Here is a 13,309-nt window from a genome sequence, read left to right as displayed (position 1 = left end):
TAATTAAGTAGTCAAATAATAAACTTGAGACAGATTTCTCCACAGCTCTTCATATTAGGGAGTTTTCAGAGATATGGTTTGCAAATCAGAAGACGACTTGCTACATGCATGTGGCTGAGACCCTGCTAGAATGTCTTTTGCAGCTTTTTCAAAGACCCCGATGTAGTTAGTAGAACCATTAGCTCTGTGCTGTTCTGTTTTAGGATTTGTCAGGCAGTCCTGTAGTGTTCCTTGGTGTGCCCAGGACACACCAGTCCCCTAATGACTGACACTCCATTCAGATGTGCAAAGAGAACATATTCCAAGATGGACTTTCCAACAGACTCGTTGAAATAGATGACTTTGATAATACCTTCACAAATGCATAAAATATATCTTTGGGTGAAGAAGAATAGCACTATAATAGTTCTCTTTTGCTTTGCTGTTCTTAACATTACTGTGTCCCTGTGTTCATCTGTATTGTAAAGTCATCCATCAGTACAATTCTGTACAGACCCTGTTGGCAATGTGCAAGCTGCATGAATGTTTTTATGTTGCTGGTGAAAGTTTACTGACTGCAGAACAAATATCATAGTCTCTGTATTTCGGTAATATAAACTATGGTCCACTGAGATTTTTTTCAAAAGTCTTTAGTGTGTATCCTCTTTCATCCTGCAAAATGAACAGCTTTATTATGACATCAAAAATTAGGAATTGCCACTTTGAGGCTGTTTCATTTAATTTGACCTGCCAAGCCTCACATCTTTAACCATGTCCCTGTTCTTTCAAAACCGAATTGCTGCAGCAAAAAAGAAAAAGTGAATGGCTATTTTTACCAGTATTTCTATATAGTCTGGAGGCTTTTTCATAGGCTGAGGGGAAAATTCTAGGCAAGTCACCATGAAGTATAGTTGTAAGGAAGCTGGTATTAAAATCATACCTCTCTAAGCAATAAAGGAAAAAAATTAAAAGTGGATTTTATTAGGTACTTTGATTTTGACTGCATCTTAAAACAAATGCTAGTTCAGAAAAGCATCATAGATATGTTTTTCCCTACATACGTGTTGAATGTACATTTATTACTGGCAAATAGTTATATATTCCTAATGGACTAATAATCTAGGTACATTATCACAGCATTATGAACTGGATGACTGAGCTTACTGTGATGTTTTCACTGAAGTTGTAATTTTACACTTTTCATGAGGTGTCAGAAAATATATATTCCACCTAAAAGAGAAATTTTTTTTGGTCAGCCTTATTTTTATCTGTACTAAACAGGATTATATTAAATACAGTGTTGAAGTGAAAAAGTCCATTTCCTTTCTTTCACTTGACTTTCTGCCTCATTTGTGATGGACTCCGAGTATATTTAGGCAAGGAATACTTATAGTTTTTAATTCTTGCAGAATATCCGTGCTGTGGTACTACTAGTATATATAAAATACGTGTGCTGTAGTAAAGACTATTTCTATATCACAGCCATGAGATATGTAAAGTTTGACATAAGAGTAAATGAACGACCAATATTTTGAAAGCTGGTCATTTATTAATGCATAGCTTTACTTAAAAATGTAACAGACAAGAAAAAAATAGTACCCCTTCCAAAATAAAACTGATTGAATTCAGGAAATTACACGCAAAAGTTCTTTCCCACACCCCCTCCCATCCATTTATAAATGAAGCTTCTCTAGCTCTCAGTGTCTTCTGAGAACAAATATCGGACTCCTGTCCTTTAGACCACCACTACTTCACACTGTAAATTCTAAAGCGTCAACTGGCAAATGTTCTCCTGATCAGAAGCTGTTACCCTCACCTCCACCTCGTGGCACTTTCCATACTACATACCATATATCTGTTTCGTAAGTATTGAAAGTCCATAGCATATTAAAGAAATTTAACCAATTCATTTTCTCTCACAAATTTACATGAAATATCTGACTTCCTTCAAAGGTGACAATAAAACAAACAGCCTGACCTATTGAACTGTCCAGTACTGTTCATCAACGCAGAAAGGATTCACACAGCATTTTGAATGCTTTTTCAAAAATGAGAGGAAATGGAGTTTCGTCTCCTCGAACTGTTATGTGTTTGGTTTGTTTTCTTCCATTTTTCCTAGCCTCAAAATGTGTACTGCTATTGCAGCATGGCCCAATGCTAGTCTTCTAAGTAATAGTTATGCGAGATATATCCATTTTTAAATGTTATTATTTTCCAAAGATGTTGACATTACATGTTTGCAAAGAATTTAAACCATTTTTTACTTGATTTGGTGAATCAACCACCTCAGTACGGTAGTCCTTGTGTTTCTATGGAGTAGCAGTGACCTCTAGTGGCTACTTAGACTGACTACAGCTATTCGTATTTGTTTTAGCTTTTTATCCCGAATCCTTTGGTAAATGTGATTTACAATATATGTAGTTTTTCACCTGTACATTACATTTTAATATTACTTAGTTCACTTTTCTTGGAAATATAATTATAATCTAATTTTTGAAAGTTAAGTTTCCTTTGAGACTTCTTTAGTAATGCCAGAAGACAGGCCTGAACACTGTCCAAAGAAGAAAATCCATTAATAGGCAGACAATAAATAAGAAATATTTTAAAGTGTTTATACTCATCCATGTTTGCAAAATAGTATGGCATTTTCATTAAATTCATTAATATTTTCCATAGGCAAGCATAGGTTGGGGAAAACAAATTTCACAATTAGTGTTGAAATAATCAACACCAACTAGTTAGTTACCGGTCAATAGGTATATCAGAGCTATCCAGGGAGGGAGGCCTCCCGCTGGCTTCAGAAGTCTCTAGGTTGCTGAACGTGGCAGTGACCTGTGCTTTGCCCCAGTGCTTCCTCCCTCCCCCTCTTCAGCCAGCTGAACACTGGTTCTGTTAGGCTCTCTGACAATGATGTTACAGTCTAAGAGGTGATGATTCATGGATAATGAAATTATGCTCTCCTTCTGGGGAAGGATAATGCAGAGTCAGATTCATGGATTTGGCAAGGGTTTTTAGGATGCTGTAGGTGCACAAAACATCTTCTCTTCCTGTGACATTTACCAAGATGAAAAAAATTCAAATAATGTATTTAAAGTGTGGATCAGACTTGCATCAGAAGCAAGCGTCAGGCCATGAAGCTGAAGACAAAATGAGTTCCAGACATGACAAATGAGAATTGAGCCATGAGAAATGAAAAATTCAGAAGCTATGTGGTTTCTTTTATTCCTTTTTTCCCTAGGTTCTCATTAGAATCTAGATCTGTAGCAGACCGATAGAGCTTTGCTACTGTATTCTTTGCTATCTACATTAAAGCAGGAGGCAGATGGAAAAGAGTATCAGTACAAAAAGCTAGAACATCTGAATGACAAGTGAAAGAAATAGATTGAAATTAAGTAGTATATATTATGTGGCTTTTGAAAATTGATTTTTTAAAAAATAAGTGAGAGTGGGATTTCCCCAATTATAATAGCATACAAAATTAGACCCACATTTGTCTTAGCTTCCATTCATTGGTGATTTTGGGTAGTTTAATAGAATACAAAAAAAAATATGATGTGAAAAAATAAAACAGTAATTCTGTTTCACATAAAAAATAAGCATAGTCATATATTGCAGCATATGGATCTTAGACACGAAGACCTAAATTCAATTTTTTTCTTACACTTGCTAGTTTTTCTAAACTTCACATTTCCTATGTATGGAGTAGGTATGTATTAATGACTGTCCACACGAAAAGTACTTTGTAAGCTCTAGAATGGAAACCCCTATTCCTTCCCAAAAGTACTTAGTGACATTCAGGTGTATTTGCTCCTGTTTTATGTTTGGGCTGTGTCAGTAGGAAGCCAGCAACCTGTATGTTACAGAAGTCCAAACTCATTTTATATCAATATGAATCCAGAACTTAGTCTTTCATCTTTCAACTTTGGTTTCCATGGAGACACAGATTCTTCCACCCCATGCTAAGTCTTGCAGTATATCAATAATGATTACAATAGACATGAAGACATTGACCAGAGAAGACTGAAACAAAAGCTTATCAATCTAGATCAAAATGAGAGTTTGGTTCCAGATCAGATCAGTAGAGCAAGGGCTTTCCTTCAGGCAGAGATTTATTTGTCCATTTCCTCTCCACTATCACTATTTTCAGTCCTTGTTCATTTTATGCTACATGAAGTTTACATGGTGAGATAATGTCATTATGGAGCAAAAAAAAGGAATTGTTTCTAGTGCGTTGTATGAGATTAGCATGTTATGTAGATATCGAGATCATGGAATCAACTCTAGTGTTTCTCTTCCACACCCACCCTAATGAATGACCACGTCTAAGATCTCTTCCTAGTATAAAAACTACTATTGATTTAACTATTATAATCATCCAGAATCACTGGATTTAAAAAGAAAAGGTAGCTAGGAATGGTGGCACAAGCTTCTAACCTTTTCCCTCAGGGGGAGCCTAAGGCAAAAGGATTATAAATTTGAGGTCAATATACAGACTTAGCAAAATCCTGCCTAATAATAAAATTTAGAAGTCTGAGATATAATGCAGTCTAGTGCTACCCTAGCATGAATGAGAGAGAGCCTGGGTTCAATTTATAGTACTTTCCATAAAACCAGTATAAAATATAAGGGTGTTCTTTTATTTTATGCAAATTAAATACTTAATTCATCAAAGAACAACCAAGGTAATCACAAATCTCTCTTCCCTGGATACAGCTGGTTTTACCAAGTTAATGGAACAGATATATTTCCAATTATTTTATAATTTAGGTATTCAAAAACTGTTTCTCCTGAATAGCTGTTTCTATGACATCTCCAGAGAACAGAAAGAGGATAGTAGAATTTTTTTAAGAAAAAGTATTTGCAAATTTTACACTGTTTAAACTTCATGGAGTGACAGATAGATGTTCTTGAATTAGGTCTCTTGAACATGTGGGGAACATTCTAGAAGTACATAGAGAACAGGAATATCTGGGTCACAATTTAACTATTTTACAACCATACCCTTTCTAACAACAGAACTTCTATGAGCAATAATAATTAATTTTATAGGACAGGAGCAAATTAGCTACTTTATACTTTCCAGCAAATTTTGTAACTAAATTAATAACTCCTTGTCAATATTCTGTGTTTTCTTATTACTCTTAGGAGTTCCTGCTCCTCCCTAGAAAAAATTTTTTATTCCTTTCTCTCATTAAGTCACTGTTCTTTTTATGTGAAAGATTCCTATATTTCCCATATCACCAAAACATCTTTCCTATACAAACCAACATATTTTGATCATTTCATTCAAAGTAACAGTGCATCTCCATTAGAAAATACTCTTGCATTAAATATTAGAACAGAAAACTAGCTGGCCATTTATCTTCTCTCTACAGCCTGCTAAACACCTTAAGTATGGTATCTTTTTTTGTTTTTCCCACAACGGGGATCAAACTCAGGACCTTGTGCTTGCTAGGCAGGCGATGGCACCACTGAGTTAAATCTCCAACCCACAGCATCTTTTTTTTTTTCCTTATTGAGTTTGTTGGTACATTTTAGGTATACAATACAGTTACATTCATTATTGGTATCTTGTATCTTTACACAACAGGTCTTGGTTCTCTATTTTTCCCCCTTGTCCCACAGCATCTTTTGATTTTCAGTGGAAGAAAGGACATATAAGTTACCAGTCTGGCAAACATTAAAGATGACTGTTTTCCTTCTTACTTGACTAACTCTTAAAAAAAATCAAAATATGAGAATGTATGTGTGGAAATACTCAACTATATTTCAACAATGAAAAACGATCATACCAATAACCAGAGTTTTGTCTCCTCGGGGATAAAATGTAAAGTTTTTGACCTCACTTTTTAAATGTTAAGACAAATATTACATTTAGCAAAGAGGGGTATAAAATATATTTTGCATATAAAAAGCAAAGGACTTCAATGAAATATAAATCCTTATTCCGCACTCTTGATGCTGAAACGTATTAATGAAGAGGGTGTAAAAATAAAAGTATCCTCAGACAGTAAGACTGTGTGATACAAGGAGGCTGACTATTGAGTGGTCTTCTGATGGTTAGTCCCACGTGTAGATTAAAAATGCTTCTGGACATTAATGTTGGTCTATTGCATGTCCCAATGGCTAGAACATGCTAAGCACTACCACCACTTTAGTGCGCCATCATCTCACAGGAAACTGGTAGCATATATCGTATTGATATTAAAGAAACGGGGTTAAAAACGCTAATAAACCTCCAGTAACATTACAGCAGTGAAAACTAAGTTACAGGAAGAGTTAGAACGCTGACAACTCTCTGAGATAAGTACTAATTTATGAAAGACCTTTGTGCCCAATTTGCACAGATTTCTTAAATGAAAAGTGTAAGTATTTGGTTTGAGTACTGCCATATCAAATGGAAAGTCAGAAAACACGACTGATTTAGATTTGTGTGATGTGGAAGAGGCCGTATCACATAAATATTTTGTGTTTTCCATCAAGCTAGTCATGTAGTAGAGGATGCCTAGAAAAAATCCATATTCTATAAGGTGATTATCTACATTTTATTGCAACTTGTGTGTTTGTGTGTGGTTGTATGTAGCTGAGTTCTTATTTTTAATGTACCAGAAATATAAATAATATGCATTTCATAATTTATAAACCTTTAATGCCTCTTAAATCTTTATATTTTTAAAAATAAGAATATACCCCTTAGATTGACCCTGCCTTCCTGTAAGTTTCATCCATAATCCTATCCGTTTCCAATTTTCTGTAAACTACCCTGTAATAATCCATGCCCTATTCCCACAGGGCATCTAACCCCATTATACATCTTCCAGTATCCTTAGGACATTATCTCCAGTGATTCACTATTGCAGTACCTCTCAGCTAGCTAACTCCCAATCTGTCTGTATAGCACTCTTCCCAGCCTGTGGCCCCCCACTCCAGGCCATCTCATGTATTAAAAGGCAGTATTGATTTGTATAGGGAAGGAAGAGTAGTAACAAAAATCTTCAGATATTTTTATGGCCTTTACTCTGATCATTTCATGGTCTAATATACAAAGCTCGCTGTGTGGGGTCTTTAGTAGTTTACAGTAAAATTAAGAATTGAAGTAGGAGTAAATTGAAAAGTATAGGTCAAGGTGCATTTTTTAAATAGTCAAGAGCTCAATTCACAAGGATCAAGAAGGGTGATGATGGCAAGTTCAAGGCCACCCTGAGCAATTTAGAAAGACTGTCTCAAAATTTAAAAAATGAAAAGGACTTGGAAGGTAGCGCAGTAGTAGAGCACTTGCTTAGCAAGCAGGAGAGTCTGAGTCAATCCCTGGAATTGCCAAAATAAAAAATAAAATAGATCTAAAGCTCACATCAAACATTTCTTAATCTTAAAATGATTCCATTCATGTCCCTGTCCAGGAATAAAAAAAAATCCAAATGGTGGATGCCCTTTATTTCACTTTCTTGACAGCCGATTTGCCTTTATCATTATATTCATGAACTTGAGTATAACATTCCTTCCATTTCCCATGATATGCACACACACACACACACACACACACACGGATTTTCATGGTCATTGTTCTCTCAGTTTTATGGTTGGAGCAATCACACAGATACACTGGGTTTGCTTCTAGACTGCAATCTAGTCAGATCTGGTATATGTATCTTCTATTTTCTTAGTCTCTTACTTTCATGACTTTTCCCCATTTAGAAGTATTATCCATAGTGAAATCCCCCTCATTCAATGGTACCCAGGGCTCTTGTTAGTGCCTTATACTTTATCAGATGTCAATTCCCAGTTCTAAGGCAACATTACTGTTCCTTTCAAGGGCACTTATGTTTAAATAGAGATACAATCTGTTAAAGTAAAAATGTTATATACTAAGGACAGGCAAAATCAGAGGAACTGAGAACAGGTTAGGGAAATGCTTTGGGGGGACAAATGGCTTTCTGATGTCATCCTGCATACACTTCTCTGTGCTTTTCTGAAATATAAGGCTAGGCATCCCCAAAGGAGACACAGCAGAGCAAATAATAGTTTCATTCAGTAAAATATATGTGTTTGAGGGCTGAGGATTTAGCTCAGTGGTTCTGCTGCCTGCCTCGTAAGCACAAGGACTCAAGTTTGATCCCTGGTACAAAAAAAAAAAATTATATGTGTTTGAGAAATTTATTCAGTTAATTACCATTTTGTACTGGCTTTCTCTTTAGTTTTTCTTCACTGAGAGACAAAATGGTACACTAAAAACCTGGGTGATGGATCCTGCAAAAGTGCTTCGAAATCTGCTTCAGAGATTTAATAACTGCCAGACCTGAGTCTCAGCTTCTACATTTTAGAAAATTTGTAAAACAATAAAATTATCACAACATAATTGTAAGATGATGAAGAACAAGTATTTCTTGAATATCCTATGCTTTTTGTAAGCACATTTCCTGTATTACTTCATTTCATGCTTTGAAAGTTCCTATGATGATTAAATGAAACAACCTAGAAAAATCATGTAGTATAGAGCTTAGCACATAATAGTAACTTTCCCCTTCTCTTCATTAGCTTCAATTTCTAAATGTTCCACATACTTTAGTAGTCATATCCCACTACTTATTTTTATTTAGAATAACAGGCTGAAGTAAGAACACCTAAACTGCCTTAAGCTCAGAGGCATCTGGGCACATTTACTGAAAAGTGTTGGAAGAATATCAAATCAGTGTTCTCATCATCCCCAAAGCACTACATCCCCACATGTATTTTGATACCATTTCCCGTGTGTTTACACAGGCCAGTCCTGTGCATTCATTTAAGTTTCCTCTGTAAAAAATGCTTTTCTTCCCTCCCAAGTCCTTCTGTCAATGTTTGACCCTTTCTATAACAGATGAACTCAACAAGCCTTCTTAATTGTGCTCTTCCCGCTTTCTGTGACATTCTGCATCTCTACCAGAGATTAAAACACAGGCTGCCCTGTTCTTGAGTTACTAATGTGTCTACATTCACTGTTGGAGGGCTCAACCCAAATCTTTCCTCTTCCAATGTTGACGGGTATCATCTTTTACTCATGTTAGATGTTTGTTGAATTGATTTTCTGGTGATTAAGATAAAGTTATTGCTGTAAACAATCTAGAGTAAATATTTCAATTCTATGAAAATATTTCATCAGCCTCATTTTTATTTATATGGTCAATATATACATTTTAAATTTCATGTACATTTTTCATTATACAAAATATTCTCACTTACTGCTTAGCTCATTTCAAAAATTATTCTTACAAATATATAGCTTTAGAGAATCATATTCTATTTTAAAGTGTTTTTAATGTTGTGAATAATCTACTGATAATTTTCTTTGTGCTGTCTACAGAAACTGAGCATTTTAGGGGGCATATTAAAGTGAAAAGGAGCAAAGAAAAATTCTGAGATAAAAAAATAATATTTAATTTAAATATTAATACACCTTGGTTTTAGTCCACTTTTGCTGTAAAAGCCATATATATCCGACCTCTTTTTGCCCATGTTCACTTGGGAAAATTCCTTTGTTTTTTCCTGAAATATATATTTATTTCATTACAATTTCTGCACAGATTCTGCATTAGATACTTTATGAGGCCTCTTGTATTTTTCCACACAAAACAGATACTGTAGCCTATCATAGAGAAAGCCAGAGGCTTTGGCTCTCTGATTATACGTATTTCCAAAGAAACTATTCTATTGCATGCCTGAAACTTCAAATATTGAGAAGTTGACAAGTAGTAACATTCATCTTTTTTGAAGTTTTAGTTCATCAACATCAATTATGTAGAAGGCATGCTTGGAAATTTGGGATAGAGGCATCTGCCCATTGTACAGTTTTATGTTTATTCTGTTCTCTTCATTTCCTAACCCCTTTGACTGAATTTCTTTTCTCTCTTCATCTCCACTTAAAATTTGTTATAATTTTTCTATGTATAATCAGTGTATACAATTTGAATATATACTTTGAGACTGGTCTGAAAGGAGACTATGAATTGCTTTTAATCGCAGAAAAAAATAAAGTGACATAGTTTAATAATTTATTTAAAAAGCAAAAAATTCTATTTGTGTTTAACATTTTGTGGTATACAAATCAAAAAGTATAATCTTGTAAACTGCACTTTAATTTCAGAAATAGAAATGACATATTCTTGACTGTCCTCTTAAGTTGCTGCTTAATGATGATTTGCAAATTCATAGACCACCTAAATGCCTTCCTTTCATGAGAGGGATTGCTCAGGCTCTGAACTACGGTAAATGTTTTCAACAAAAAGTTTTATTTTTGAAATATATATGATAAGAAAGAAATCTTTCTTCAGTCATAAAGTTTATAAGGATTATGTGAGAAACAAGTGTAGTCTCTTACTTCCCATTTAAAATTCCAAACTAATTTTAACAACTTTCTAAGAACTGCATTCTTCAGCCCCTCACTCAGTTATTCATTCTAAGGTTTTATCATAATTGTCACTTTTGTAACCTCTAATTTTGATCCCTCTTGTTTAAGATATACTCAGTGGGTATTTAATTGGTTTTTTTTGTTTTGGTTTGGTTTGGTTTGGTTTTTATCCCATTAAATTTATTGGCACATTTAAAGCAAGCAATACAGTTACATTTATCATTGGGATTGTGTACCTTTACATGATATGTCTTGGTTCTTATTTTTTCCCCCATACCTCTGCCCTCCCTTCAACCCCTTCTTGACCCTTCCTATTTACAAAGATTTTGTTTCCATTTTTTCCTTTTATCACATTTATTCTTTTCCCTATTTTCTTTCCCCTTCCCTTTCCACTTCCCCTTTAGCCATTTTCTTGCTATTTCACACTATCAAATGTTTTCTATTTTTTAAAATTTATTTTTCAGTTTCTATTCTTGTTCAAAAGGAAGACGCTAAAGAAGTGGTTGTGGTTTTTAGTCTGTTTTTATTCTCAGTACTGGAATCCACTTGGGCTAGCTCAGGTAGAAGGCCCATACATAGTATGATTAGATGGAAAACCATTGTTCTGAAATTTGCACTAATCTACTTTAGATTCACAGTTTTACATGATAGCTGAATAAAAGAAAAGTGATTAACTGACTTATAGCTCATAGCAGAGGCAAGAAATTTCTGGCAGGGTGTATTCAGGAGCTTTCAACACCAGGTCTTCAAATTATATTTCCAGAGATCAGATGTGCACTTAGTTCCTTGAACTATGACTATCTCCTCATATTCAACTCAGTTTTAAAATCTAGCACTGTGTTCTGCAACATCATCAATGGTTAAATTATTCCCATTTTGTTGGCTCAGCTCACAGTAGCCTACTGATGAGTTTAAATGAAAAAAAAACTGTCTGATCTTCAATTTGTATTTCAACTGTACCCAAGTGCGGATGCCATTTCTGGTAATATGACAGAAGAGATTTAGGTTTCTAAATGCTTCTACGTGCTCTGATATCAGCATATATCCTGCAGTATACTGTAGCTCAAAGTGTTGTAAAAAATGCCGCTGAGTTTTTGGAAGCATCATTTTAAAGTTCACAAACCTTCTCCACCTGTAATTTAAGAAAAAAGAAAAAGCCCAACACTCTTAAAGACCATGGGGAGAAAGGCGGTTTAAGAAATAGAAGTCCTCTTTTTATCCAGGGAGGTACTTTACAAGGCAGACAGCTACACCACAGTAGAGAGACATTTCTTCAGCTGATTCAGTTAATTAAAATGCACAGTTAAAACAGGCTTTCTTAGAGCCTGCAGCTGAATGACCGAAGTCTCCATTTTACTCCAGTGTCACACAGAACGTGAAGAGGCAAACATACTGCCCAAACACAGTTTTACTCACTAAAATTCAGCACTTTACACACCAAATACATTTCTCAGGCACATTTTAATAGATGCATTATCAAGATTTATGACATAAGGATAGAAATAATTTGCAGCTAGGCACTGCCAGGAAAATTGCCTATGTTCCTCTCAGAGTAGTTTTAAGTAAAATTTACAAATAAATCCTAAGGGTAGAGTCCACTTTGAATGCAGAGACCTCTAAAGCTTTCCTTTCAAATGTATGGAATTTGGAGCCGACAAACAGCCTGTCTGTTGCCAAAATTTATGAGTGATATGAAAAATCAAAGGCCACAAAAGGTATTTGTCAAATAAACTGCAGAATGCAGTATCGGGCTGCAGGGCTCATTTGCAGAACTCAGGATGAGCATGGGAGGAGGGGATGCTAGCAGCTGCAGCCTTGACCGCACTGCCAGTGCCAGCCAGAATTCAAGCTGCGTGAGCTGTGTGTGCCTGAAAGAAGGGGCTAACAAATTTTAAAAAAATTTAAATGACACAAGAGATTCTTGTGCCAAGTTTTTATTACATTTTTACAGTGAATAAATGAGTTTAATATAAAAAGACCTGTAGGGTTTTAAAGGTACAGTATTCAAGTTTGTTGACTGAAGACTATTTTTATTAACTGATATAGGATCACAGCCTTTGAATCAATTGAACCTGGAGTCAAATCTAGGTGCAGTCTGCTTAGCCTAACAGCATGCTAGGTTTTCAGTTTCCTAATCTGTAAAATGCTACTTCACATCCCACAGCAATTTTGAAGATAAATTAAGGTAACATGTGCTTATGGGCACAGCAGTTACTCAATAAAATTTAGGTTTCTCCCATTTTTGCTACATGTTTTCACATGCAGTAAGTTGATAACAACAGCAAAATGAAAGTTCTCACAGTAAACATTTAAATTACCAATTCTGCGACCTATCAATAATGATTAAATGACCCTGTTCTTCATTTACAAATATTACATCAAACCTAGAAATTGTCTATAAGAAATTTGGAAGCCCTCTATTAATATTACTTAATAAACTTGTGGTACCACATATTATTCTGTGACAATTTTGCTTATCACCAAAAAAAAAAATTAATGTTAGTTGCCTTTTTCAAGTAATTGAACATCATTACCATTTCAAAAATATTGCTTAGTAAGCTGGGCGTGGTGGCGCACACCTATAATTCCAGCACTTAGGAGGCTGAGGCAAGAGGATTGCTGTGAGTTCAAGACCATCCTGGGCTACATAGTGAGTTCCAGGTCAGTCTCAACTACATAGTGAGACCCTGCCTCAAAAAAAAAAATGTGTGTATATATAGATAGATATATATTTATATATATATCTATCTATATATATATAGATAGATATATATATTGCTTAGAGAACTAGATCAATTATCTTCAAATTTTTCCTTAAAACACTGCTCTAAAATCAGTGTATTTTTTTAAAAATCAGTGTATCTTGATCTCTCTGGCTTCGTTCTCTCATTTTGGTATCCAAAGCATGAGAATATCACATCTTCCCATTCTCAGGGCTCAAGAAAAGAA

At 34.9% G+C, this 13,309-nt stretch overlaps 2 protein-coding genes across 4 annotated transcripts in view; one reads left to right on the top strand and one right to left on the bottom strand.

Moving 5' to 3' along the window:
* Window positions 1–13,309, bottom strand: part of Ctnna3 (catenin alpha 3) — a 1,561,788-nt gene that overhangs the window by 896,022 nt on the left and 652,457 nt on the right. The window lies entirely within an intron of this gene.
* Window positions 1–13,309, top strand: part of Lrrtm3 (leucine rich repeat transmembrane neuronal 3) — a 167,461-nt gene that overhangs the window by 3,163 nt on the left and 150,989 nt on the right. The window lies entirely within an intron of this gene.

This window comes from Fukomys damarensis, unplaced genomic scaffold (assembly GCF_012274545.1).
Source record: "Fukomys damarensis isolate Sample0158 unplaced genomic scaffold, DMR_v1.0_HiC HiC_scaffold_20, whole genome shotgun sequence".
Lineage (NCBI taxonomy): Eukaryota > Metazoa > Chordata > Mammalia > Rodentia > Bathyergidae > Fukomys > Fukomys damarensis.
The sequence above is the reverse complement of the archived record's forward strand: the minus strand, read 5'-3'. Positions and strand labels throughout refer to the sequence as shown.